The sequence below is a fragment of the Tenrec ecaudatus genome, chromosome 2, assembly GCF_050624435.1.
Source record: "Tenrec ecaudatus isolate mTenEca1 chromosome 2, mTenEca1.hap1, whole genome shotgun sequence".
NCBI lineage: Eukaryota > Metazoa > Chordata > Mammalia > Afrosoricida > Tenrecidae > Tenrec > Tenrec ecaudatus.
The window spans coordinates 212,924,571-212,950,308 of NC_134531.1; the positions used below are offsets into that span (position 1 = coordinate 212,924,571).

General features: G+C 42.5%; 1 long non-coding RNA gene across 1 annotated transcript in view; it reads right to left on the minus strand.

Moving 5' to 3' along the window:
* Positions 1 to 519: 519 nt before the first annotated feature.
* The window catches only part of LOC142441327 (uncharacterized), a 30,589-nt gene continuing 5,370 nt past the window's right edge, over positions 520 to 25,738 (minus strand). The window contains exons 2-3 of the long non-coding RNA XR_012782899.1: positions 8,741 to 8,980; positions 520 to 2,501 (exon numbers count right to left, since the gene is read on the minus strand). This is a non-coding gene — a long non-coding RNA (uncharacterized LOC142441327). The remainder of the gene's footprint in view (positions 2,502 to 8,740; positions 8,981 to 25,738) is intronic.

A 25,738-nucleotide genomic window follows, 5' to 3' on the forward strand; every position in this document is an offset into this window, starting at 1 on the left:
ATGTTTTAAAATGCCTTGGTAGGTCATGACAAGAAAGCTATTCATTTGTATCTTGACTTTAGAGAAACCCCCTCTCCCCTGCCCTCCAGAAACCTCCCCACCCCTTCCCTAGGCCCTCCTCCCCTTCATGGCTTTCATTTTCTCTCAGTCTAGTGTGACAGCTTTGGAACTATTGAAAAAATCATATACAATTGGTAGAATGAACCAAAACAAAATTCTTATAGTAAATTCTATCATCATTGATAAAAAATTGAAACAAATTTATGTCAGTCATGAAAGCTCTCCACCAAGACCCAAACCACCCATTTTCTATGATCATAGTTTTAGGGATCACGATGGTCCCGCCCCATCACGCACAGACTCGCCTTGAGTCGGGCACAGGGGTGACTTGGCCACAGCCAACAACAGCAACATACCCCACTGGTGTACAGTGTTGACATATAGTATTTGCAAGGTGTCAGGGGAAGCCAGCCCCTAACACATCATTACGGGTCCGGTAGGCGCAATTGTACAGCGATAATAAGTAAAGATCATAGTAAAGTTACAGAGAGCATGAGAGATAGAAGTGAAGTATAGAAATAAATGGAGTCATACGCGATTCATGGTAGCATGCTCACCTCTGCTCCCCTCGATGGTCCACGTGGAGGGAGATAGTGCCTCTTTAATGCTAGCCCAGGCTTTTTATATTCCCCGGGGACATGCAAGCCCCCTAGTTACAGGTGAGGACATACATCACAGGGAGGGGCTGTGCTATAGGTAATGCAGTAATGAGAGGGGGTGGTCTAGGGACATACATGCAACAGTAAGAGGAGGGATTGGGGTTATACATGTGATAAGATGGGCGGATAACTTAACTTTGGATGTCACAGTCAGTCTGGCCTGTTGTCTGACTCATCTGATAGAGATCATTATAGGTGGGGTGAGAACGCTTGGTTGCAGGCCTCAGGGAGGAATAGTGTACTGGCCCGGTAGCAGGGAGTAAGGCCTGCCATTTAGTCTGGTGACTGACTGCCCTAGAGGCCTATTCTGTAGTCTGGTGACTAACTGCCTCCAGGGGAGGATGTCTGTTAGTGTTTGACCTCTCCCCACAGCAAGGGTGTTTAGTTCTTTTAAATTTCTCTTCTATAGAGAGACATTTAGAGAATTCCTTTTAAGATTTCAATTGGATAGATTTTGGCAGGATTTTGTAGAATGTTACAGTGTTGTGACCAGGAATCATACTTCGCTAAGATTTTGTGGTGGCCATTTGGTGCTGGCCAGTTGATTTTTACTCTCAGTGCCCCGTGGGATAGAGGAGAGCTACCCCACAGGGGTTTCTTTCTCAGGAATCTTTACGAGAGCTGATTGCTAGGACCTTAAGCCTTGGAACTGCTGAGTTGGGTTCAAACTGCCGGCCTTCCAGTTAGCTAAGCATTTAGTCACCGACATAAACTCGATCTCTTTTGTAAGATTTCTACTGGTGAGGAGAAGAATCTATACCTTTGATTTATGGCATTGTTGACGGATATTGAATATACATCAGATTGGCAGAAAAACAAACAAATCAGTCTTGGAAGAAGTATACCTGGAATGGAAAGTTCTTAGAATCTTGTTAGACGTAAGATGGGGAGAGACTTCAGAGGTGCTTTGGACAGGTTATCAGGTGGGAGCCGATGCCGGAGAGGGACAACATGCTTGGTAGGGGGCCAACAAAAACAGATGGCTTGACACAGTGGCTGCAACAATGGGCTCAGACATGGCAACAATGGTGAGGATGGCTCAGGACCGGGCCGTGTTTCATTGTGTTGCACATACGGTCTCCAGAGATTGGAACTGACTGGATGGTACCTAACACCACGTCAGACCCTCCAGCCTAGAAAATCCTCTGAAGCACAGCCCTACCCCATTATGTGTGGGGATGCCATGAGTCTACATGGACTCAGCAGCAATGGGTTTGGTTTGACCTGAACTATATCACAGGGATTGTTGTATAGTCTTTTTCCCCCCCAGGAATCATTTATTCACTTTCCAACAGTTTCATTGGCGTATAATTCACAGATCATACAATTCAACAATTCAGTCACACTGAGAAGAGCTGTACAACCATCACCACAATCAGCTTTCGAGCATTTTTTCCCTATTCTTGTGCTCATCATTAGCAATACCCCTTTCTCCTCAGTCTCCCTGCCATACTGCAAGGATCCATTAAACCAGTTATCGTCTGGATAGGTTTATCTATCCTGGATTTCATATACAGGAAAAAAAATTAATCCTAACAATAGTAACAAAGTAAAACAGAAAAAACCTCAACTGAAAAGAAAGCAGAACATATAAAACATTAGAACAGCTTTAAAATGGATCGTCAGGGAGATCAAATGATAGGATGCTAAATTTTAACCCACTGCCTTGACAACAATCCATTTTCCAATGCACTCTGCACGATAACAAGGCTCTTCACACCAGAGTCCGTGGTCAGAGGGATCCACCAATGAATCAATTCATGTAGCTTTCCCCTTCTCTTTCTGTAAATAAATAGAAACAACTTTAAAATGAGTCACAAGGGAGATCAATGATAACATATTACATTTTAACCTCACTGCACCTGCCATAAACGACTTTACAATGTTCCGGGTGACAACAGCGCTATACCCGCCCCTCAGCTGGGACTGGAGGGATTCATGGGAGGCTTAATCCAGGTGTTAAGCCTGCAAATGGATTTTCTGCTTCTACTGTATCCATAGCCTGCTGCAAACAAGATGCTCCCAATTTAAGCTTTGATACCGTTCCCTCCTTCGGATTTGGATTTTATTATTTATATTCTCATCTCTCTCAAAAATCACCTACATTGAAGCACAACTAAGAAAGTGAAACAACTATCATAACTATGTCCTGGTGAGGAACAGAAGTGGGTTCAAGGCCAGGTGTTTGATTCCAGAGCTGGGCTCATTATTAACCATTGCATCATCTGGCTTACCCTACATATCTGTAACCAATAGATCTCAGGAAATACCCTTAGTCAGCCAGAGTCTTTGATATGCAAAGCAAGAGCCATAATGCCTTGAAACAAACAACAACAAAACAAACAACAACAACAAAACAGTAGGCAAGACCTCTCATTCTTAACTCTGGTTGCCAACTGAAATCACAAGAGCTTATGAAAATTCCACAGACTTGGACTTTACAATATTTTTGAGATCTATGATTTTAGTTTCTGTTCATTTAATCATAGAGTAGCAAAAGCAAATGAAAGATGGATGAAATCAAGGAGCTGAGGGTAAAATTTCAAAGGCCTTCTCCAGAAAATAAAGCCAAATATTATAATGAAATGTGTCAGGACCCTCAATTAGAAAACCAAAAGGGAAGAACACACTCAGTATATCTGAAACCGAAAGAAGTCAAGACAAAAGTTCAAGCCTTGAATTGCAAATTTGAAAGATTCTCTGGGCAAAATATTGAATGATGCAGCAAGCATCCAGAGAAGATGGAACAAATACTCAGACACTGTATCAAAAGAAACTGGTCGACATTCCATCATTTCAGAGGTAGCATATGAGCAAGAACCAATGATACTCAAGGAAGAAATTCAAACTGCATGGAACGCATTAGCCAGAAACAAGGCTCCAGGAATTGATGCTTCAGAAAGCTTAAGAGGCACTGGAAGCACTTACTTGTCTATGCCAGGAAATTTGGAAGACAGCTATCTGGACAGGTGACTGACAGAGATCTATATCTGTGCCCATTCGAAAGAACATAATCCAAAAGAATGCTCAAAATATAGAATGATATCATTGATATCACCCACAAGTAACCTTTTACTTAAGATCATCCAACAATGGTTGAGGCAGTACATTGACAAGGAACTGCCAGAAGGCTAGGCCAGATTCAGAGGAGGATGTGGACCACTGCTGATCTCTGATGGATCTTGTCTCAAAGCCGAGAATACCAGAAAGATGTTTACTGTGTTTCATCGACAATAAAATGGCCTTCAACTGCATGGACCATAATAAACTGTGGATAACTCTGAGAAGATTGGGAAATACATACCACTTCATTGTGCTCATTCGGAACTTGTACGTGGATCAAGAGGCAGATGTACAAACAGAACAAGGGAATCCTGCATGTTTTAAAATCAGAGCGGTGTTCATTAGTGTTGTATCCGCTTTAGACTATTGAAGAGCAAGGATGTTACTTTGAGAACTAAGGGGCACCTGCCCCAAGCCATGGTCTTCTCCATTGCGACACAGGCCTGTACCAGCTGGAGATTGAATATAGACCGTAGGAAATAGGTACATTTGAACTGTGGTGCGCGAGAAGACTACTGAAAGCACCACGGACTGCTAAAAGGACCAGCCAATCAGTGTTGGAAGACCTAAGGACAGAGTTTAGAGGCAAGGGTGGCATGTCTTACCTATTTTGGATATGTTTTCAGGAGAGACCAGTTCCTGGAGAAGGACATCATGTTTGCTCAAGTGGAAGGGTGGTGCAAAAGAGGAAGGCTCTCAATGAAATGGGCCGATCCAGTGGCTGCATCAAGGAGCTCAGGCATGGGAACACGTGAGGATAGCGTGGGACTGTGCAGTGTTTTGTTCTTCCATCCATAGTATCGCTATGGGTCAAAGTGGACTTGATGTCACCCATCAATAACAACAAGGGACTCCTAGCTGGTAGGAACGCTATAGGACAGAGTAGAACTGTCCCTGTGGGTTTCCAAGGCTATAAATTTTTATAGGAGGATAAAACCTTTTTCTTTTTTCCACAGAGAGGCTGGCGGGTTTGAACTGCTAATCTTTTGGTTAGCAACCCAACACTTAACCCACTTTTAGTCAAAATGGCAATGAGTTTGGAGTTTAACAATAACCATAGGAAGGAAGTGCTTTTACATTGAAGGGATTGCAACTAATGTGAATGAATCGTTGAATGGGAAAGGAATTTGCTCTGTAAGATTTCCCTAAAAGAAAGAAGGAAGGAGGCAGGCAGTGAGGGAGAGGGAGAATCAGGAGGAATACGGGGAGATCTAGCTCAGTAGTCACTCTCAGTGAGTGAGAGATAGTCCCTCCTCTCAGAACCTGGATTAAGTTACTCCTGGAAAGCACCATAAAAATCAAAGTTTGTAGTTGATTTACCTGTATTCCCACAACAGGTGTGTTGAAGTCCTAACCTCTGTAGCTACAGCTATGACCTTGCTTAGGAATAGGGTCTTTGACGGTGTTCACATGAAGTCGTCCTAGAGTCAAATGGGGTGTAAGCTTATATGCCTACTGTCCTTATGAAAGCTAAGAGATGCAGAGGCGGAGGCACAGAGAGATGATGGCCTTGTGACAGTGGACTCATCCTGTGACCACAAACCAAGGACACTGAGAACGGCAAGATCAACCTCTAGAGCTGTCGAGGCGAATGTGGTCCTGCCGACACCCTGAGATTTGGATGACAAGGAGTGATCCCGAAGGGAGAGAGAATACGCTTGCAGGGAGAAATGGCTGCCCAGTCTGGGTGGTGTTTTTACAACCACCCTAGGAGACTGATGCACATTTCCGTGAGTGAATCCTATCGGGTGCCTTCGAACGATGCTTTTACTGAAAGGAAAGAGAGGGAAAATTCAACTGGTGGTTTTTGTTTTTTAAACCAAATTTATTTCAGTGGAAGGTGATATGGATTTAGTGTAGTGTCAAAGAAAAATGAAACAAATACAAACAAATAAAACGGGAAGATAGATTTTGTCCCCCGAAGATAAGCGTTGGAACAGGGATCCTCAGCGTGTGCAGCGATCAGTCAGGTTTCCTGGAGGGGGTGGGGGGCGCATGCCAGCAGCTGCCTTCACTACACTTGCATTCATGCCCACCGGCCGGCTATTGTGGTCCGCCGGTGGAACATTGAGAATACTCTGGTTTTCTTCTACTCTCTCAATTTTGGAGAACGAGTGCAAACGTGCTTCCACCTATTGGTTCAATTTAAATATTTTGGTCAGTATGTTTATTCACGAAGGCAGTGACTCCGTGGGAGAATCCTGGCTGAGGCCTTGAACATCTGGCGGCTTGGAATCTGATGGCATGTAATTACAGCAGGGGTGGTGGGCAATTGGGGAGTCAAGGGATGTTGTTTCATCTTCTGCCATGTGCTCCCATTTAACCTCTTTTCCACCTTTCCCACTCCACAAGCCCGCTTGCGAGAGGCATCTTGTTGCTTGGGGAATCCCCTCTACTACGACAGTCGCGTACCTCCTAGCCTTATTCGTGTTTTAGGGGGGAAAGAGACCTCAAGTTCAAATATAATTTATAGAGACCCATTTATTCAGTCTAAACAGGACGAAGACAAAGACAAACCACCCTAAGGAGGAGCCCAGAAAGGGGTCAGGAGGACTCACAACCACGTGACTGACTCACCAAGCATGGAAAACGGGAAATTCATTACAGAAACATGATTAGTGGTAGATCAATTCACTACAGTCTCAGGCTGTACAGAAGGGGGGAAGGGACCTTGGTTGGGATGTGTACACTCTTACAGATTAGAAAAGCATACGAGATTGCCACTGGAGATCTCTGACCACCTTGATTTGGGGATGGCTCAGAGCCATGTGGCCCTAGCAGGGCAATGTCCATCAAGGGTTGTCCCAGGCTAGTTCTTGGAGCGGGGGGTGGAGGGGGAGGTGGAGGGTGGACGGTGAGACTGCCCCTCCCTGGACTGCTCAGAAGTGTCAAAGAAAACACATCCTACCCAAGGGCAAAGCATTCACAGGTCAGAAAGAAGCTGAATGTATGTCAACTCAAAATGGATTGAAGGCTCGCATAGTCTTGGGTGCTCAGAACATAGGTTCTAATGTAATACATTCTTACTTTAAAAAAATGAATCCATAATTTTACTTCTTCACTTTTCAGTAAATTTAAGTCCTGAGGGATACACCCTCAAATAGCTTCCGTGTCCAATGGCCTGGGTGGGAAGGTTGCTTTGGAAATTGGCGTGAGCCATGCCTCTCATGATTTCTATCTGCAGGCGTGACCTCTCCCAGTACCTCTCTGGTTTTGTTAGCTTAGGCACCAGGAGTCACAGCGCTGTTCTTTGCTTTGTGCCCATATGCCCATCTCTTGCCTAAAGAGAATTCAGTATCATCTTGGCATAAACACTTTCCATTTTAAGAAGCGCTAACTTCAAAATGGGTGGTCCAAACCTGTCAGAAACTCTGAAAAGGAAAGATTTAACTTTCTGTTCCCATAAAGATTTACTACAGGGTAAAGGAGGGCCCACAACAAATCATCACAGGTCTGGTAGGTGCAATTGTACAGTGATAATAAGTAGAGATTATAGTAAAGTCATCGAGAGCATGAGAGATAGAAGAGAGATTGAAGTAATGGAGTCAGACACAATTCATGGTAGCATGCTCACCTCAGCCCTGCTTGGTGATCCTAATGGGGAGAGACTCAGGAGAGAGAGCCTCACTTTATTGCTCACCAAGGATTATCACTCTTTAGTGAGGTGTGATTACAGGTAACCACATGTCACAAGAAGGGGCAGTACAATAGGCATAAGCGTGACAGGAAGAGGATGAGCTAGGGGTGTGCCCATAGGAAGGGGAGGGACTAGAGGAACACATGTGACAAGATGGGCGGACCTGGATTCATGATGGCAGCCTAACCTTGGTCACCCTTGGGTGGGCTTGACCTCTCTGGGGTCTCCTACAAGGAAACCGTCAACTACTATCCTTATCAGAAGGGAGTGGGTCCTACCTGTTGTGGGATAAACAGTGGTGTCTGCTTGCTCTGGATGGCTGATAACCCTTAGGGAGAATAACCCCTGACCTACCTCTGTTGACCTCCAAGTGTATAGCAAGCAGCTATACTCTTGCGTAGCAAGCGTGTGCACCATGTGTAGCAAGCAGCTAAGTTTGGCATATATTTGGGGAGACAACTTGGGAGAAATCTTTGTTTCCCACAATTTACAACCTCTGAAACTCAAAGAGGTAGTTCTACTCTGCCCTGTAGAATCACTCTGAGTAGAAATTAATTCAGTGGCAGAAATTAATTTTGGCATTTAAAAACATGTCTAGTGCCTTTTAAGTTGCCCTGGAACCCCAAGGCCACAGTAGGGTAGTCCTTCAGCCGCTATGAGGGAGAAAAAGTGATCCTGTCTCATCTTTTTATTTTTTTTCTCCCACCCAGCAAAACCTCAAAACTTCTGCACAGGGTTGCTGGGCATTGGAACCCATGGCAGTGAATTTGGTTTGGTTTTTGAATGGCTCAGTGATTAAGTGCTTAGCTGCTAACAGAAATGCCAGTTGTTAGAAATCATCTAAAGAAAGATGTGGCAATCTGCTTTCATGGTGATTTGGACTTTTATCAACCCTACGGGATAGATTTGAACTGCTCCATAGAGTTCCCAAGGCTGTAAGCTGTTATGGCAGCAGACAGTCTCATCTTTCTCCATCGTAGTAGCTGGCAGGTTTGAACAGCTGGCCTTATGGTTAGCACCCCAATGATTAACCCACTATATCACCAAAGCTTCTTTCTGTGAAATCTCTTGGAAATTTTATGGGGCAGTTCTATTCTGTCCTATATGATCATTATGAGTCAAAATTGTGATAACATTTTTGAAATTGTTATCAGAAATAACATAACCTCTGGACCCATTTCACTCTCTCTAATAGTTCCATGCATTCCCCAGAAATTTGTTAAGCTACTTAGTCTAATTTTTATCTAGAAGGTAAGTCTTTGAATTCATTAAGTTTCACTGAGAAACAAAAGTTCTTCCCTCCTAGTGGTGGCTGCCATACCATGTATATGTAGGTTTTGTCAATGTCTTCTCTGTAAGTCTTCATGAATCCAAGGTGAGACTCTGGGTATCAGAAGGCTTTAAGAGTGCTGCATAAGCCTGCTTTTCTTGGGCTGAGGGCTTTGAGGGTACCTGATTACATGTCGCTTCTGCCAAGAGGAAAGCTGGGGAAGAAGCATAAACTGCGTGGCACAACTGCTGTTAGACATCACGCTTTCAGGTTCATCCCCGAGTCATGTTCCTATAGGAAATAATTAAAAATAGAAGCCATTATACATGTGTGAAGAGTATGAAATGGCCTACCTGTAAACAGTTGATTAAGGAAACATATATTAGCTAAGACTCAAGTCTATGCCATCTGACTTTCCCCCAATCCACTGTGTCATTGCACTGGATAGTTCAATAGCCAAAAACTCATTAGCAGGATGAGCAGGAGAGCCAAAGGCTTATCAACAAACCTGTCTTGCTCCGTGGCTTACACTCTCTGCTGGTGTTGAGTTGAGACTCTGAGTCATGGCGACCTTAAGTGTAACAGAATGACACATCGCCAGTCCTGGGCCATCTTCATGATTGTTGGTATGTTTGTCTGTTGTGGTTATTATGTCAGTCCTTCCCACTGAGGGCTTCCTTTGTCTTCACTGACTGTCAACTCTACCAACATGACGTCCTTTCCTAGCGATTGGTCTTCCTTAGAGTCATATCCAAAGAGTCAAGGAGCATTCTGGTGGCATTTCTTCTCAGATGGATTTGTTTGTTCTTCTGGAAGTTCATAGGTTATTCCATAGTCTTTGTGAGCACTGCATTTTAAGTACTCAAAACCTCTGTCTTTTTTTTATTTGTTCAAGATTGTGACAGGTGCACCTTAGTCATCAAAGTCACACCTTAACTTTTTAGCACCTTCGAGAGGTCTCTTTCAGCAGATTTTCCCAATATGACATCATTTGTTTTCTTGACTACTGCTTCCATGGGACTTAATGCTGATCCAAGTAGAATGAAATCCTTGGAAACTTCAATCCTCCCCTCCTATTTATCATGTTATTTATTGATTCAATCTATAAGGATTTTCATTTAGATATAATTCATAATGCAAGTTCTATTTTTGTTTTTTACTTTCACCGGTAAGTACTTGCAGTCATTTTTCAGCTAGTAGAATGTAAATTTTTAATTCATCAGAGGTTCAAACCCACCAGCTGCTTCCTGGGAAAAAGTTGACACTGTGAAGTCACATTGGGCTTCAGTGAGCTTTTGGGGCCCCATGCATTTTTGCTTGTTTTGTAGTTTTAGTTAAAATTGAACAAAAGTTAACATAGATGAACATGCCTCTTTTGTGTCCTTTTAGAAGCTAGAGATTAAGGTAATTTTTATTGAAATGATTTAAGTAACTGAAACTCACTGCCATTGAGTTGATGCTGCCTCATAGTGACATGATAGGACAGCATAGAACTGACCTTGTGAGTTTCTGAGATGTTAACTTTTTAAGGGAATAGAAAGCCTTGTCTTTTCCCTAAGGAGTCACGCATGGTTTAAGGGAATAGAAAGCCTTGTCTTTTCCCTAAGGAGTCACGCATGGTTTCAAACTGCTGACCTTGCACATAGCAGCCCAACTGCTGTACCACTGGAGCTCCAATTAAAGTTAAGGGGACTTAAATGCAGTCATGGAAGAATAAACAAAGAGTGGGTTTAGATTATTAAGAATTGTATTATTTTAATATGATTTGCTCTAGTTTCCTTCTCAGTAAGAATTAAAACAAATAAATAGCTTGTGAATTTAGGCCAGAGAATAGGAATGCTGGTTAAAGGGTAACCAGGTTGAAATTTCTTCTTTTGAGTCACAGGAAATAAATAAGTAAGTAAATAAATAAATAGTTCTATTGCGCAGTCACCGTCCTATGCAGAAGGAAGCATTCAGGAAGGAGACATGGTGTTTATTAACTGATGCCCTGAAACTGTTACACTATTATTCATGTTCTTTTCAAAACTGATTCTATTTTTCTCTTATCTAAAAATCCTTTCTTTGTTCTGGGGAGCACTTGGTGATAGAAATGCTCCTGTCTTCTCTGCATTGTCAATCTTTCAAATAAATCTGCCTTTCTCCTTCCCAGAAACATGTACCTACACAGGAACAATGGCTTCCATCGAGGTTTACTGCCTCAACATCCCCACACTGGGCTGCTAGGCGTTGAAATGGACTCAATGGCAGTGGTTTGATGGATTATATGAACTATATGTACTATGAATATTGTATATATTCTGCCAGTTTGTTGACCTATGGTGGCTTGCATGTTGCTGTGATACAGATCGCTATGCTGCAATGTTTAGCAGACTAGCAGAGAAGCTTCTAGAATAAGAGGTTTTAGAGAAGCTTCTAGAGTAAGAGCAGATTAGGAAAAAGGAATTGGGCTCTGATCTGAAAAGTCAGCAGTTCAAAATCACTAGGGGTTCCGAGGGAGAAAGACAGGGTTTTTGATTCCTGTAAATAATTTACAGTCTCAGAAACCCGCAGGACCAGTTCTACCCTGTCCTATAGGGTCCCTATGCGTTGGAATGGACTTAAAGGCAGTGAGTTTTGAGTTTTGAGAAGAGCAAGGAATAGGTGGTCCACTTCTGAGGGATGAGCCCCTAAAGATCGCATGAACCACAACAGAACACCATCTGAAATAGTGCTGGGATGTGAGCTCTGAGGTTGGAATATACTCCAAATATGACTGGGGAAGAGCTATTATCCCCTCGAAGTGGGTCAGCCCCAGTGACTTGGTAGAAGCATAGTATTTGGGACGTTATGGCTCAACTATAAGATGAAGCAGTTAAAAACATCCACTAATAATCACAACACAGAATATTTTAAACGAATCTTTAAAACATTGGATGTTGTCAAAAATGAAGTGTGATGCAGAAAGATACTTTTCCTAGGCATCAGGAGCTGAAATGGACGGTACTGGCCAGTTTGAATCAGACAGTCACATAGTTTACTGTGCCAGGAATGGTACATTCAAAAGGAATGGTGCTGCATTCACCATCAAAAGGACAATTTCAAGATCTAGCTTGAAGCACAATACAATCTGTGATAGGGTAAGGTTTGCCTACATACAAGGAAATCCAATTAATACAATTGTTAATCCAATTTAAATGTCTACAAAGAACACCAGTGAGTATGGTAACTATTATTTAAATCTACACACCCACCACTAATACCAGTTAATGACGAAACTAAATAATTCTACCAACTTCTGCAGTCTGAAATCACACAACAAACACACAAACAAAATGCAGTGACAATTACTAGTGATTGGAATGCTAAAGTTGGAAAAAAAAACACTAGAAAATATGGGTGATACAAATGAATCTGGAGATCCCTTATAGAATCTTGCAAGGCCAACAACTTCATTGCAAATACCAGTTTTCACGAACATAAAGGGTGACTATAGATCAGAACATTGTCAGATAAAATCCGCAAGAATCAAATGGATAACAAGCTTAATATCATCAGCCAAAGCAAAGCCGAAGGCCAAATGTGGAAGAGATAATCAACTGCTCTATTCAAGTGTAGATTCAAACAGAAGAAAATCAAAACAAGCCCACAAGAGCCCAAATATAACCTTGAGAATATCACACCTGCATTTAGAAACCATCTCGAGAAGATACTTGATGTGTGGAACACAGATGACTGAAAGGCAGACCATTGTGGGATGACATCAAGGGCATCGTGCATGCAAACAGCGAAATGTTATTAAAAAGACAGAAAAGAAAGGAAAAGCCTAAATGAAAGTCAGAAAGCATTAAAGGACACGTTTCGGTGAAGAAAAACTCAAGCCTGGAGTTGAATTATTAAAGGATTCGATGGGAAAAACATTGAGCAATGCAGGAAACATTGAACAAAGATGGAAGGACTACACAGGGTCACTGTATCAAAAGGAATTGATTGGCAGTCAACCATTTCAAGAGATGATATATGACCAATGCTTCTGAAGGAAGAAGTCCAAGCTGCACTGAGCACATTAGCCAAAAACAAGACTCCGGGATTTGACAAAATACTGATTGAAATGTGCCAGCAAACTGAAGCAGTGCTGAGAGCATTCGTTACTTGTAACATTTATAATCCCATGTGGGAACGGGTCTTCCTTGTCATTTTAATGAGATGGTCTCCGTGTAGGATGTGTTTTCAGTAGATACTTTGAGACATTCGAAAAAGCAGATTGTAGAGGAGCCAGTGTAGATGGGAGAACACACACCGGTAGGCCCCCATGAAAACAAAGAAAGCCAAACACATTTCCATGAAGTGGATTCCTACTCACAGCAACTCAACAGGTCAGGGTAGAACCACCCGCAGGGGTTTCTGAGACTGTGACTTTTTACAGGAGGAGAAAGCCCCCGAGTGAAAACCAACCATCAAGGAGCCAAGGACCAAGGAACTTCCCCAGAGCTAACAGTGAGGGAAAGCATTGAGAACCAACACCCTAAATTCAGGTTTCTTGACTCCCACACTGTGAGGAAATAAATTTCTGTTTCTTAAAGTCAGCCACCTATGATATGTCTCTTAGACAAAATGGTCTATGATTGTCTAAAAAATTATTTAGAAGACTAATGATTGCTAATAATGTTAATTCTAGATGAGTAAGACACTATGCTGCATTGCCATTGGCACTCCAATCAATTAAAACAAATTAACTGCACCCTGGGGATATGATTGAAGACATTAACTCTGCCAGAGGAGAAAAATTTCAGCCTGTTTTTTAGCCCAATAAATCTTCAACATCATTTACCCACCAGGAAGCTCGGGGCCTTTGTTCTGTTTATCAAAATAACATGCATTAAGAAATGAGGACACCAAAAATGAGTGCTTTTTTGGTGAACACCTTGTCGAATTTCCACCAATCGGATTTTTACCGCAGAGGAAGGACCATTTATTTTAGTCATGTGTCTAAGAACCTAAGTGTGCTAGGCCAGGTTGACGAGAGAAGCAAATCCAGTGACACTCATCTATATTTACGAAAGAGTTTTATGGCAAGAAGTAATTATATAGGAAGAAGGCATCCCAGCCTGGTCCGACTACAGTCCATATATCAGATAGTAGTCCATAAGTCCCTCTTCAGACTCACACAGTCACATGCAATGATGCAGAATTCAGGAAGATCACAGGCTGGTGGTTACAGAGTCATGTGGATCTAAGGTTGGTGGAAAGATGGCGGGGCATTGGGAGATCTCAGGGTCAGTGCAGAGTACGAGCAAGCAAGAAGGCCAAGGGGCAGGGAGAGAGAGTACTTCCCAGTTTCCCCATCTTAAAAGAAGGCCACATTCCTAAAGAGGCATCATTAGGCTGTGACCTGATTGACAGGTTGGATTCCACTCCTACACGTATAGACATCTTGAAGTTGATATAATGTCATGTAACTACCATACAAGCCTACAATAGTCTGAGACCAGTAGAAATGCTGTCTTGAAGTCTTTTGTTTTACTGCTAAAAAGTCGTACAAATGTTTTGAGAATGATGATGGCAACAGATATTCAAATGTGCTTGACACATGGATGCATGGATGGATTGTGAGAAGCATTGTATGAGCCCCAATTAAATTTTAAAAAATTTAAGGAAAAATATCTGTTTTTCCTGCAAGATATATTGATAAAGATTTTATTTTCTAGATGTTGCATTTAACCTGTGGCCTCATGAACTCTTAATCCGACTTCTCTGGAGGCCCAGTTTTTAGGGAAAATGGCACAATTAATTTTTATAATAGTTTTCTTTGGGATGGATTTATAGTTTAGATTTGTACAAAGTATATTTCAAGAGTTCCTGAGACTGTCAGGTTAAAAAAATCCACTGTTATACTGGTGGTTATTACAAAGGATACAGATTAAAATCAACTGAGGGAAGAGGCGCATACGCCAGAATCCAGGAGAGACCAGCCATGAATTTCCAGCTGTCCTCTCCCAGTAGAGTCATGTGGACTGTGCTCGCTTCTCCCAGTGGTCATAGATGGCAAAACATGAAGAGTATTGTCAACCAGAGAAGCTCCCCTGAACCTTGTTGTCCAGGATGTAAGTGCTTGACTGGCCAATTATTGTGTAGTTGGCCTTTGTCTATAGTCTTTCTAGAATTCAAACTAAGGCTATGTGGTCCCCAAGAGTTAGTCAAGAGTCAAATATTTAATATATATGATATGGACAACCTAAGCTTGTGAGTTAATCCTCTACAAGTAGGATGAACAAGATTACAAGACGTATAAGAAGGTTGGTTCTGCAGCCTAGTGGTTCTGGATTATTCTCTGGCCTCTGACAAATTAATGCTTTGCAGAAAATAAAGACCAAGAAGAGGTTAACATGGATCAAAGTAAAGACAATAGGGAGCATGGGAAATGCTGGGTTGTGTACCACAGACTACCATCTAATGGGAAACCAGGAACACAATCTAAAGTAACATGCTGGCTTTTAAAAAACTGTAAGAAAAAAATGTATTAGTCACACTGTGATGAAATACTAGAATTAGAATAATAATTGGCAAGAGGGTTTCTGTTGGGCAGGCCCTTGGTTGTATAATTGGTTGAGTGCTTGACTAATAATCCTCAGAAATACTTCAGAAGATAGGCCTGGTGATCACCTTCCAAAATCTCACAGCCTTGAACGTCCCATGGAACAATTTCACTCTGCACACTTGAAGTCGCTGTGAGTTGGGATTAATTCAATAGCAACTAACAATAACAATAAGTTCTGTTGCAGCTGCGGTTAAGGTGTTAGACAGGAGCTGAAGGCAGGGAACAAGGCTGGGAGCAGAGAAAATCTGGGGCATACACAACATCTAGTTCAAGAGGGCCTGGAGATCCAAGAGTACCTTAGCATAGGGAGGTTTAGTGAAAAATGGATTTCCTTATATGATCGAAGTATGAACATGAGGAAAATATGGGCCCACGTTTCTAGGAACCTTCCCAAAGGTAAGATCCAGGCTTTGGTAGTTTGGCTGGCCTGGGAGAGGGTCAGGATCCGATACTGAGAATCTTAGTTCAAAGTGGGCCTTGTTCATAGGAACCTAATAAAGGACAGCATTTAGGAATATTTAATTTGCTGGAAGACAGTTAGCTGGCCAGCCGACTGGAAGAGATCCATATCTGTACCCATTCCAAAGAAAGGAGACCCAACAGAAGAATCTTCAACTATAGAATAATATCAATGACATCACACGTAAGTAAAATTTTGCTTAATATCATCAAATAATGGTTACAGTAGTACATTGAAAGGGAGCTGCTAGAAGTTCAGGACAGATTCAGAAGAGGTCACGGAACAGGGATAGCATTGCTGATGTCAGAGGGATCTTGGCTCAAAGTAGAGAATACCAGAAATATGTTTACTTGTGTTTCATTGACTATGAAAAGGCATTTGACTGTGTGGACCATCAGAAACTGTGGATAACCTTGAGAAGATTGGGAATTCCAGAACACTTCATCGTGCTCATGTGGAACGTATATGTGGATCAATAGGTAGTTTTGTGTACAGCATAAGGGAATATTACATAGTGTAAAATTGGGAAAGATGTGTGACAGGTCTGTATACTCTCACCATACTTGTTCAATATATATGCTGAGCAAATCACCATACAAAGTGGATTAAATTTGGCATCAGGATTGGAGGAAGGCTTACTAACAACCTGAAGTATGCAGAAGACACAACCTTGCTTGCTGAAAGTGAGGAGGACTTGAAGCACTTGTGGATGAAGGTCAAGGATTGCAGCCTTCAGTATGGATTACAACTCAATGTAAGAAAGACCAAAGTCCTCACAACTAGACCTAGTGGAAATATCATGACAGATGGGAAAAAATTGAAGTTGTCAAGGACTTTGTCTTGCTCGGATCCACAAAACGTGCTCGTGGAAGCAACATCAGGAAATTAAAAGATTTATTGCATTGGGTAAATCTGATGCCCAAGACCTCTTTAGAGTATTGAAGAGCAAAGGCGTTACTTTGAGGATTAAGGTGCACCGGACCCAAGCCATGGTCTTCTCCATTGCATGATATGCATATGAAAGTTCAACATTGAATTAGGAAGACCGTAGAAGAATAGATACATTTGAACCGTGGTGCTGGAAAAGAACACTGAAAGTACCAAGGACTGCTAAGAGGACAAACCAATCTGTTGGAAGAAGTAAGAACAGAATGTTCTTTAAAGGCAAGGATGGCAAGATTTTATCTCACACACTTTAGACATATTGTCAGGAGAGACCAGTCCCTGGAGAAGAACATCAGGCCTGGTAAGGCGGAGGGGTAGCAACAATGAGGAAGGGCCTTGGCCAGATGGATTGGCACAGTGGCTGCATCAGTGGGCTCAGGCACAGGAACAACTGTGAAGATGGGGCAAGACTGGACAGCGATTTGTTCTGTGGCGCATATGTTTGCAATGGGTCAGCGACAACTTAAGGTTACCTAAGAAGAACTATTGTTCCTTGAATTTTTTCAATTTTCAGGAAAAGAAGAAAAAGAGGATGCATTACAATTGTGGTTTTGGTGATGAGAGCTGCCCAAAGGACTCCCACTCCAGTCCAACCAGAGTGCGCCTCAGAAATGAGGATGTCGAGACTTCGTCTCTCTTTCTTTGTAGCTATCGTTAGGCAAGGCCACTTCTAGAAAAGGACTTCACTGTTAGTACAGCCACAGCTTCTCAGTGAAAAACCATGAGGAGCAGAGCACCTTGCAAACAGTTTGAATGGCATTTATTACTGTGACAGTGAGGTTTCGTGTCAACTGGCGGGGCCAGTATGCTCAGGGTTTGGACCTGTAATGAGATCTCCTTGAGGGTGTGGGCAATTTTCAACCTCAGTGGACACTACGCAAAGGCTTACTTGCTTTTTGCTGGGTCCGGGTCCTGCATCTGGCTTGCAGGATCTCTAGCTCTTTGGACCTGAGCCAGTGACCTGAGCCACTGATCCTGGCATTTGTCAGAAGCCTGCCATCTAATCTTGAATTCACTCATCTCTGCAGCCCCATGCCTGCCATCTGACCTACTGAACTTAGGCTCATGAGCCACTGTAACTGTGAGACTCCGAAGTTTCTAGCCTGACATCTGGTCCACAGGCATGGAACTTGCCTTCACTTGTTTTGCTTCTCCAGAGCACCCAGCCTATGACAATGATCTGCAGAATGATAGAGACAGAAACTAGTAGACCAGCACACATTATCCCAGGTTCCCTGAAGTTGGCCTCCCATCCATCGGGTTAGATCACATCCAAGTTCATATCCTGATAGTAGAAAGCCCAGCTTTTTCTTCCCTAGGAACAAATATCAGCCAAATAGCATGTACGGAGTAAAGGTGGGGGAAGGGGCAATAAGAGGTAAAATTTGAAAGCGCCTCTGTAGGGTCAAAAAATGAATGCCATTTATTGTCCTTGTTCAGAATGAGCTGAATTCACTGGTGCTTAAGAACAACTCTTTCTGCTTTGTCCCACTGAAATAGCTTAACAGCTCTGGGTTACAGCAGAGGGCCATCATCCTCTCCCCTCAAAGCACATAATTGATGTCCATTAATAGCTATTATATCCATTAGCAGCTAGGGAGATGAAGAGCAGACAATTACAACACAGCACACCTGTGCATCCAGCAAAGCCATCATGCTTGCTAAAGGAGCGGGCCAGCGAAGACAGGCTAATGCTCAGTGAGGTAGATGGATCGACACATTCACCACACCTATTGTCTTCAACATATCAATGAGCAGGATGGCAGTGCACCACTGGGTCATGGTACTGTCTGTCAGTTGGAGCTGACTCAACGACAACACTGCTCGGCACAGGCGGACTTGCTAGAAGATAAAGGGACTTATATTTTTATGTCATCCTAGCTACTGAAGGAATATTTCTTCTTACTAGAAACAGGAAATTTCTGTGAGTTTGGGATGGACTTAGCCTGCAGGGAGTGGAAAATAGACGTTAGCTTTTGGAAGCTGAAGAATAAGGGAAAGGAAAACGAGCATTGGGTTATAACCAGGAGGAAGGGCCTCGTCAGCGGTTTGGGGAATGGACAGCGTGTTGACGACAGAGTTGGCAGAGTGAATTGGTTCACAGGGGAAAGTGGCAGGCGGAGAGTGGGGTGGTGGTGTTTGTCAGTGATGTTGTAAAACTGAAAACTGTAATATTTGAAAACAGGCAATTATTTTAGCAGAAAATCAGAGACCAACTTCCAGTTTTCTTGTTTAGGACTTGTTTCTATACAGCAGAATAATTACTGTCATCTATTTAAGATTTCCAGATGGTTTCTAAAATTTTCTCCTTTTTTTTTTCTCAAAAATTCTCAGCCTTTTTACACTTGTCTGAAAGATTGCCATACATTTTCTAATTGGGTCATTGCATTTACAACAAACATTTATTTATTTAAAAATTTTAAACTTTTTTTGTGAATTGGGTACAGTGTTGCATTCAATAATTCATACACATCTTGTTTCATCTCATTGATTGCAATCCTCTCAATGCAGCATCACTTATCCCACTTGTGCCTTGTGCCTTCTGTTTCCATTCTTCCATGTTTCTCACACCTTCTGAACTTCATCCTTGAGTGAATACTGCCCTTTTGATATCCAATGGACAGTTATTCTTTTTTTTTTTTAACATTTTATTAGGGGCGCATACAACTCTTATCACAATCCATACATATACACACATCAATTGTATAAAGCACATCTGTACATTCTTTGCCCTAATCATTTTCAAAGCATTTGCTCTCCACTTAAGCCCTTTGCATTAGGTCCTCTTCTTTTTTCCCCTCCCTCCCCGCTCCCCCCTCTCTCATGAGCCCTTGATAATTTATAGATTATTATTTTGTCATATCTTGCCCTATCTGGCATCTCCCTTCACCCCCTTCTCTGTTGTCCATCCCCCAGGGAAGAGGTCACATGTAGATCCTTGTAATCGGTTCCCCCTTTCCAACCCACTCTCCCTCTACTCTCCCAGCATCGCCCCTCACACCCTTGGTCCTGAAGGTATCATCCACCCTGGATTCCCTGTGCCTCCAGCTCCTATCTGCACCAGTGTACAACCTCTGCCCTATCCAGACTTGCAAGATAGAATTCAGATCATGGTAGTTGGGGGGCGGGGGGAGAGGAAGCATCCAGGATCTGGGGGAAAGCTGTATTCTTCATCGGTACTACATCACACCCTGACTGACTCATCTCCTCCCCTAGACCTCTCGGACAGTTATTGTAAGGTGAGTTTGGCATGACTGCAAATGTAACATGAGTACCTCTCTAGCGCTATTGTTTGTGTCTATTGTATAGACCTGTCTATTATTTGGCTGAATATTGTGTCATGAGGTGTGCTAATTTCCAGACTTTAAGGGTGACTAAGGGCCATAGAATCAAAGGTTCCACCAGTCTCTAGCTGACCAGCAAGCTTTAAAAAAAAATAATAATTAAAGTTTTTCCTATACTTTCCTCCGACTCTATCCAGGACCTTTGATTGTGGTCCTTTTCAGAGTATTCATAGTGGGAGCAGGGCAGCATCAAGTTCTTCTGGTCTCAGAGTCATAGATACTGATGCTTTGTGTCCATTAGTCAACTAGACTAATTGCTTCTGTTTCAGTACATCAGGGATTTTCTGTACTCTTCCTACTTCTCCTCTGCACAGGAAGAAATCAGTAGCTGCACCTTACATGGCCATTCATGAGCCTTTAAGACCCCAGTTGCTACTCGCCAAAGTAGGATGTAGGACATTGTCTTTGTGGACTGTGAGGACATTTGACCTTGGTGTCCCCTAGACCATGGTCCTGAACCCTCAGGCCCATGAATCACTCATTCCTGCAAGGTGATCGGTTGTGGCAAAGACGTTTTCATACCGTTTCCCCTTCTAGTCTCCACCAATCCTTATCCATTGGTATACTTGCGCAAAGGTACATACCCACGTACAAATAGCCTCTCTATATTCTGGGCGTGCTCCCACCTGCGTTCACTCATCTGTTCAGTCATGTGTCTATCCATGCCTCTACTAGTAAATCATTGTTATTGGAGGGCTGTGTATTTAACAAATAGTTACCTCTGTTGTCTTTCATTTTACTCCCATTTTCCGAGTGTCTCCCTCGCCTCCGACATTTTCTGTTAACCTTCTCCTTACTGTACACTGCCTTAGCCCACATCCTTCAAATGAAATTCTTAAAACCAAAATTCTTTTAAAAAAATGAACTTTCCATTTGGAAGTTCTATCACTACACAATACGTTTGCTTTTTTGGTTTCTGTCTTTGTTTTCACTTTATAACTGTTTCACCATTTTCAATCTGACTCGGGTTTGTTGTACTTTTGATCATATTCTATTTCAGGTGGTTGTCTACTGCTGTTGATTTTCAGTTAGAAGTAGTCCCTTTAGTTTTACTTATAGTAAGTAACAAGTGAGCTTGGCCTGACTTTTACACATTTCTTTTGAATTTCTGGTTACTTGGAATTTGCTTCATTTAGGCAGCCATATGGGAGGGCATCATGCTTGCTGAAGTGGATGGTCCGCAAAGAAGAGGAAGACCGTCAATGTGGTGGGTTTGCACAGTGGCTGCACCAGTGGACTCAGAATTCACAGCAGTCGTGAGAATGGTGCAGCACCGGGCAGGGCTCTGAAAGCCTGACCTCCCGTACGTTACCCCTTTGGATGATGTCCTCCATAATTCTTAGACTTCCTTCAGATTCTTTCCACTCTTTTTTCCGATTATTCCTCTGGTGGTATTGAGAGCGTCATCTTCAAGCTCACTAATTCAGTCTCCCATTGAGTCAATTCTAGCCCTGTGCTCCTTCAATGTATTACCTGTTTCTGAAATCTTAACATTAGTGTTCCACATTTCTATATACTGTGTTTGTACATACTTTAAATGGTCAGTTCGGAAGTTTTTGTAGTGTTTTCCTGCATTTTCCCAAGGTTTGTTCTGTGTTCACCTACTGTGTTCTCAACCTTTCTCTCACTTCATTACAGCCACCCACACACAATTCTTTTCCATTCCTAGTAAGGTGATGCCAATACCGTTTCTCCTTCAGGAAGAGTTTGTGGCTCTTTATTTTTGTCTCTTGTTTGAGTCACTATGCGCTGTTTCTTTGTGTGAACGGAAATTGTCTGTTGCCTCTGAGATACTGTGGTCGTGGTGTACTTGTAGATCATTGGTGAGTCCATGTACTTGTAGATCATTGGAGACCTGAGTCCTGGTGAGAGAAGGTGAGCATTTGTGCCGTTCTCTGCTCATGAGAAGCTGAAGGTGGGCTTGGCTGGTGTTGGCTACTGCCTCTGAATGATGAGGTGGCACAGGAGCGGTAAGTGAGGCTACAGGAGTGGCTAAGCCATGTAAGCTCATCTGCCTTGTCATGTCACATGGGACAAGGGAGAGGGAGAGCCAATAGCAAATAAAAGGAAAGAATGAGAAGAAAATAATAAAGAAAAGCAAGCAAGCAAGGGAGCAGATAACTTAATACTTAGAAAGAAAAAAGCAAAGGAAAATAAAATGGGAAGAGAAAACAATACAATAAGCAAAACTAAAGAGGGGGTTATTAGAACTACCAAATGTCCCTTGGAGATGATCTATATTATTTCTCAAGAAACTGGTAATGCTGCCCCTACAGAGGACCACACACACACGCACACACACACACACACATTCACTTCTTCATAAACCCTAATCTAAGAATAGTTAGCTCTTATCAAATGGCCCTGATCACATTACTATTTACCCTCATGAAGTGATCTCTGAAAATATGGATGCTATAGCAGAGTGTGGCAAAGAAATCAAATATTTCATGTCTATTAGACATAATATTGGTGATACCCAAGGAGCTTGTCTTCAAACAAGCATCCATCTAAGTGAGGAGTCAACTAAATTCGCAGGAAAGGAGCACAGCAGCCTGGGTGATTCAAAGATTGTAAATACTAAAATCCAAGATCAGAGGAGGGAATTGTGTTGGACCTTAAATTCTGAACATGCAGCTTGCAGAAGGCTATGGATGACATCTAAAGTCCAAATTCTATTTGCAGAGACCCCACTGAATTCCCTCAGTCCACTGACCAAGGATGTGAATAGCCTGGTCCTCAGATAGTGTGGGTGCATTGGAAAGTAGATTGCTACAGATAGAGTTAGATTAAAAACCTTTAAACCATTTATTGGATGCTCGTGCAACTCTTATCACAATCTATACATCTATCCATTGTGTCAAGCACATTTGTACATTTGTTGACATCATCATTCTCAAAATATTTGCTTTTTGCTTAAGACCTTGGTATCAGCTCCTCATTTTTTCCCACCCTCCCAGCTTCCCCCTCCCTCATGAACCCTTGATAATTGATAAATTATTATTATTTTGTCACATCTTACACAGTCTGACATCTCCTTTCACCCACTTTTCTTTTGTCCATCCCCCAGGGAGGTGGTTATATATAGATCCTTGTAATCAATCCCCCTTTCCACCCTCCCTCCAACCCTCTCAGTATTCTGGTATTGCCAGTCTCAACACTGGTCCTGAAGGATCATCTGTCCTGGATTCCCTGTGTTTCCAGTTCCTATCTGTACCAGTGTACATCCTCTGGTCTATCCTGATTTGTAAGGTAGAATTGGGATCATGATAGTGCTGGTGGTGTTGGGGTGGGTGAGTGGAGGAGAAGCATTTAGGAACTAGAGGAAAGTTGTGTTTCATCATTGCTTCACTGCACCCTGACTGGCTCATCTCCTCCCCACGACCCTTCTGTAAGGGGGTGTCTGTTACCTACAGATGGGTTTTGGGTCCCCAATCCGCACTCCCCCTCCTTCACAATGATTTTATTTTTTGTTTTTTGATACCTGATACCTTTGACACCTCATGATCACACAGGCTGGTGTGCTTCTTCCATGTGGGCTTTGTTGCTTCTGAGCTAGATGGCTGCTTCTTTACCTTCAAGCCTTTAAGATCCCAGATGCTATATCTTTTGATAGCCAGGATCCATCAGCTTTCTTCACCATTTGTTATCCTTTTGAGCATTTTCTGATTGTTATTTTGTTGTTGTTTGTATGATTTTATTTATATGAAATTCCAGATTTTTAAATCCATAGAGACAATTACTAGATGAATAGTTCCTTAGGTTATGGCAGGGGAATGGGGAATGGGGAGTAAATATAATGGATACAAAAATGAAGAAAATGTTCTAAAATTATTTGTGGTGATGATGGCAAACCTAGTTTTTGTATACTTCAACCAAGGAATTTTATTTTATGTGAATTATATGTAAACAAAAAATTTAAAAAGATACAAATAAATGAAACCCCCTAAAAGAACAACAAGAACAACATGGAGGTGGGGTAAAAAAGGGCATAGCCAAGAAAGAAATCTCTAAGGCAAAGAAGGGTGGGAAAGAGTGATATGGAGAGAGAAAAGAGGGAGAATAAAGAAAAGGAGAAACCAGGACAGGGCCAGGATCTGACAGAGAGGAAATGACCGTGGGTACCAGTATGGGCTGGCACTCTACCAGCCACAGAGCTGAGGATGGGGGTAGAGGGAGGGTGTGGGACATCGCGTCCTAGGTGACGAGCCTGTGCACCTAGATGCTGTCTGGGGTCAGGGAACCCAATCTGGAAGTAGTTTGTGTCAGCTCAGATGGTCGTTGAGGTCAGAGTGTTTGTTCCTGTAAGGAATTTCTTTAGACTCAGAAAGCAGCTGGGGGCAGGACAGCTGATTAAGAAAAGAGTTCTTGGCCACCCAGGGCAATGTGATTAGATGGCTCACATTGCTACAAGTCAGAATTGTTTCTATAGCAGTGAGTTTGAGTCTGGTTTGGAACACTGGTTTGCATGAAAGCTCTTGCCATCTTGAACAGGTGGCTGACCTAGTACCTGGGCAGAGTGTCCCTGAGAAATGCTTCCTGTGTGAAAGCAACATGCTAAGAATGGAGTTCCTTTGTGCCATCCGCACAATTGTTCCTATCCTTGAACCCATTGCTGCCACCATGAAGTCACTCTTCTGGAGGGCTGTCCTCTTCTTCTCTGTCCCTCTACTTCGTAAAACACAATGTCCTTCTCTAGGGACTAGTCTCTCCTAAAAACATGTGCAAAGTATGTAAGATGCCGGCTCCCTATTCTTGCCTCTAAGGAGCTTTACTTCTTTCAAGACAGATCGGTGTGTCTTGAGTAGTCCATGATACTTTAAATATCTCTCCAGCACCACAATTCAAATGCATTGATCCTCCTACGGTCCTCCTTACTCAATGTCCAACTGTTACGTGCATATGAGGTGGTTGAAAACACCATGGCTTGGAACAGGCATGCTTTAGTGCCTCAAAGCAACATCTTTGCTGTTCACTACTCTAAAGAAGTCTTGTCCTGCAGCTTTCCCTACGCAATGTGTTGTTTGAACTCTTGGCAGCTGCTTCCATGATGATTGATTGGATGTCCAAGCAGACAGACCCCTTAAAATGTCTTCAATTCGATCTTCAATTAGATCTGTGAAGTAGATCCTGTATTAGATGTATGAGGGGGTAACCCCCCCCAAAAAAACCCCAAACCTTGGGAAAAAGCTCTGTTGGGCACAGCATTCGCAATGCGCATTTTGGGGGGCTAGGCAAACACCAGGCACCTCATTCTGAGTTAGTGCACCCAGTGGCGTCTCCTGGGAAGGCTTTCTCTGGTCGCACTGAATTTTTCCATGAAAGCTGTTTAACTGGAGCTTTGTTTTTTTGTGTGTGATGGCTGATTTAAGAGTATAGCATGCAGCTGTGACATTTTGTTTCCTGCTTAGGGAAAAATGCCGCAGAAATGGTTGTGATGTTAAACACAGCTTACAAGGACAGCACTATTGGGAAAATGTGGGTGTCCGAGTGTTTTTCTCATTTCAAAAATGGTGAAATGTCAATTGATGACAAACCTCGTTCTGGACATCTGTCAACTTCCTGAACACCCGAAAAATGTCAACCGGTAGTGCATTTGGAACTTATTCCACCAGGTCAGACTGTTAATCAAATTTTCTATTTAGAGGTTCTGAAAAGATAGTATAACTGTGTGACAGTAAAAGCCTGATTTGTGGCAGATGGGGGAATGGTTTTGCCACCAT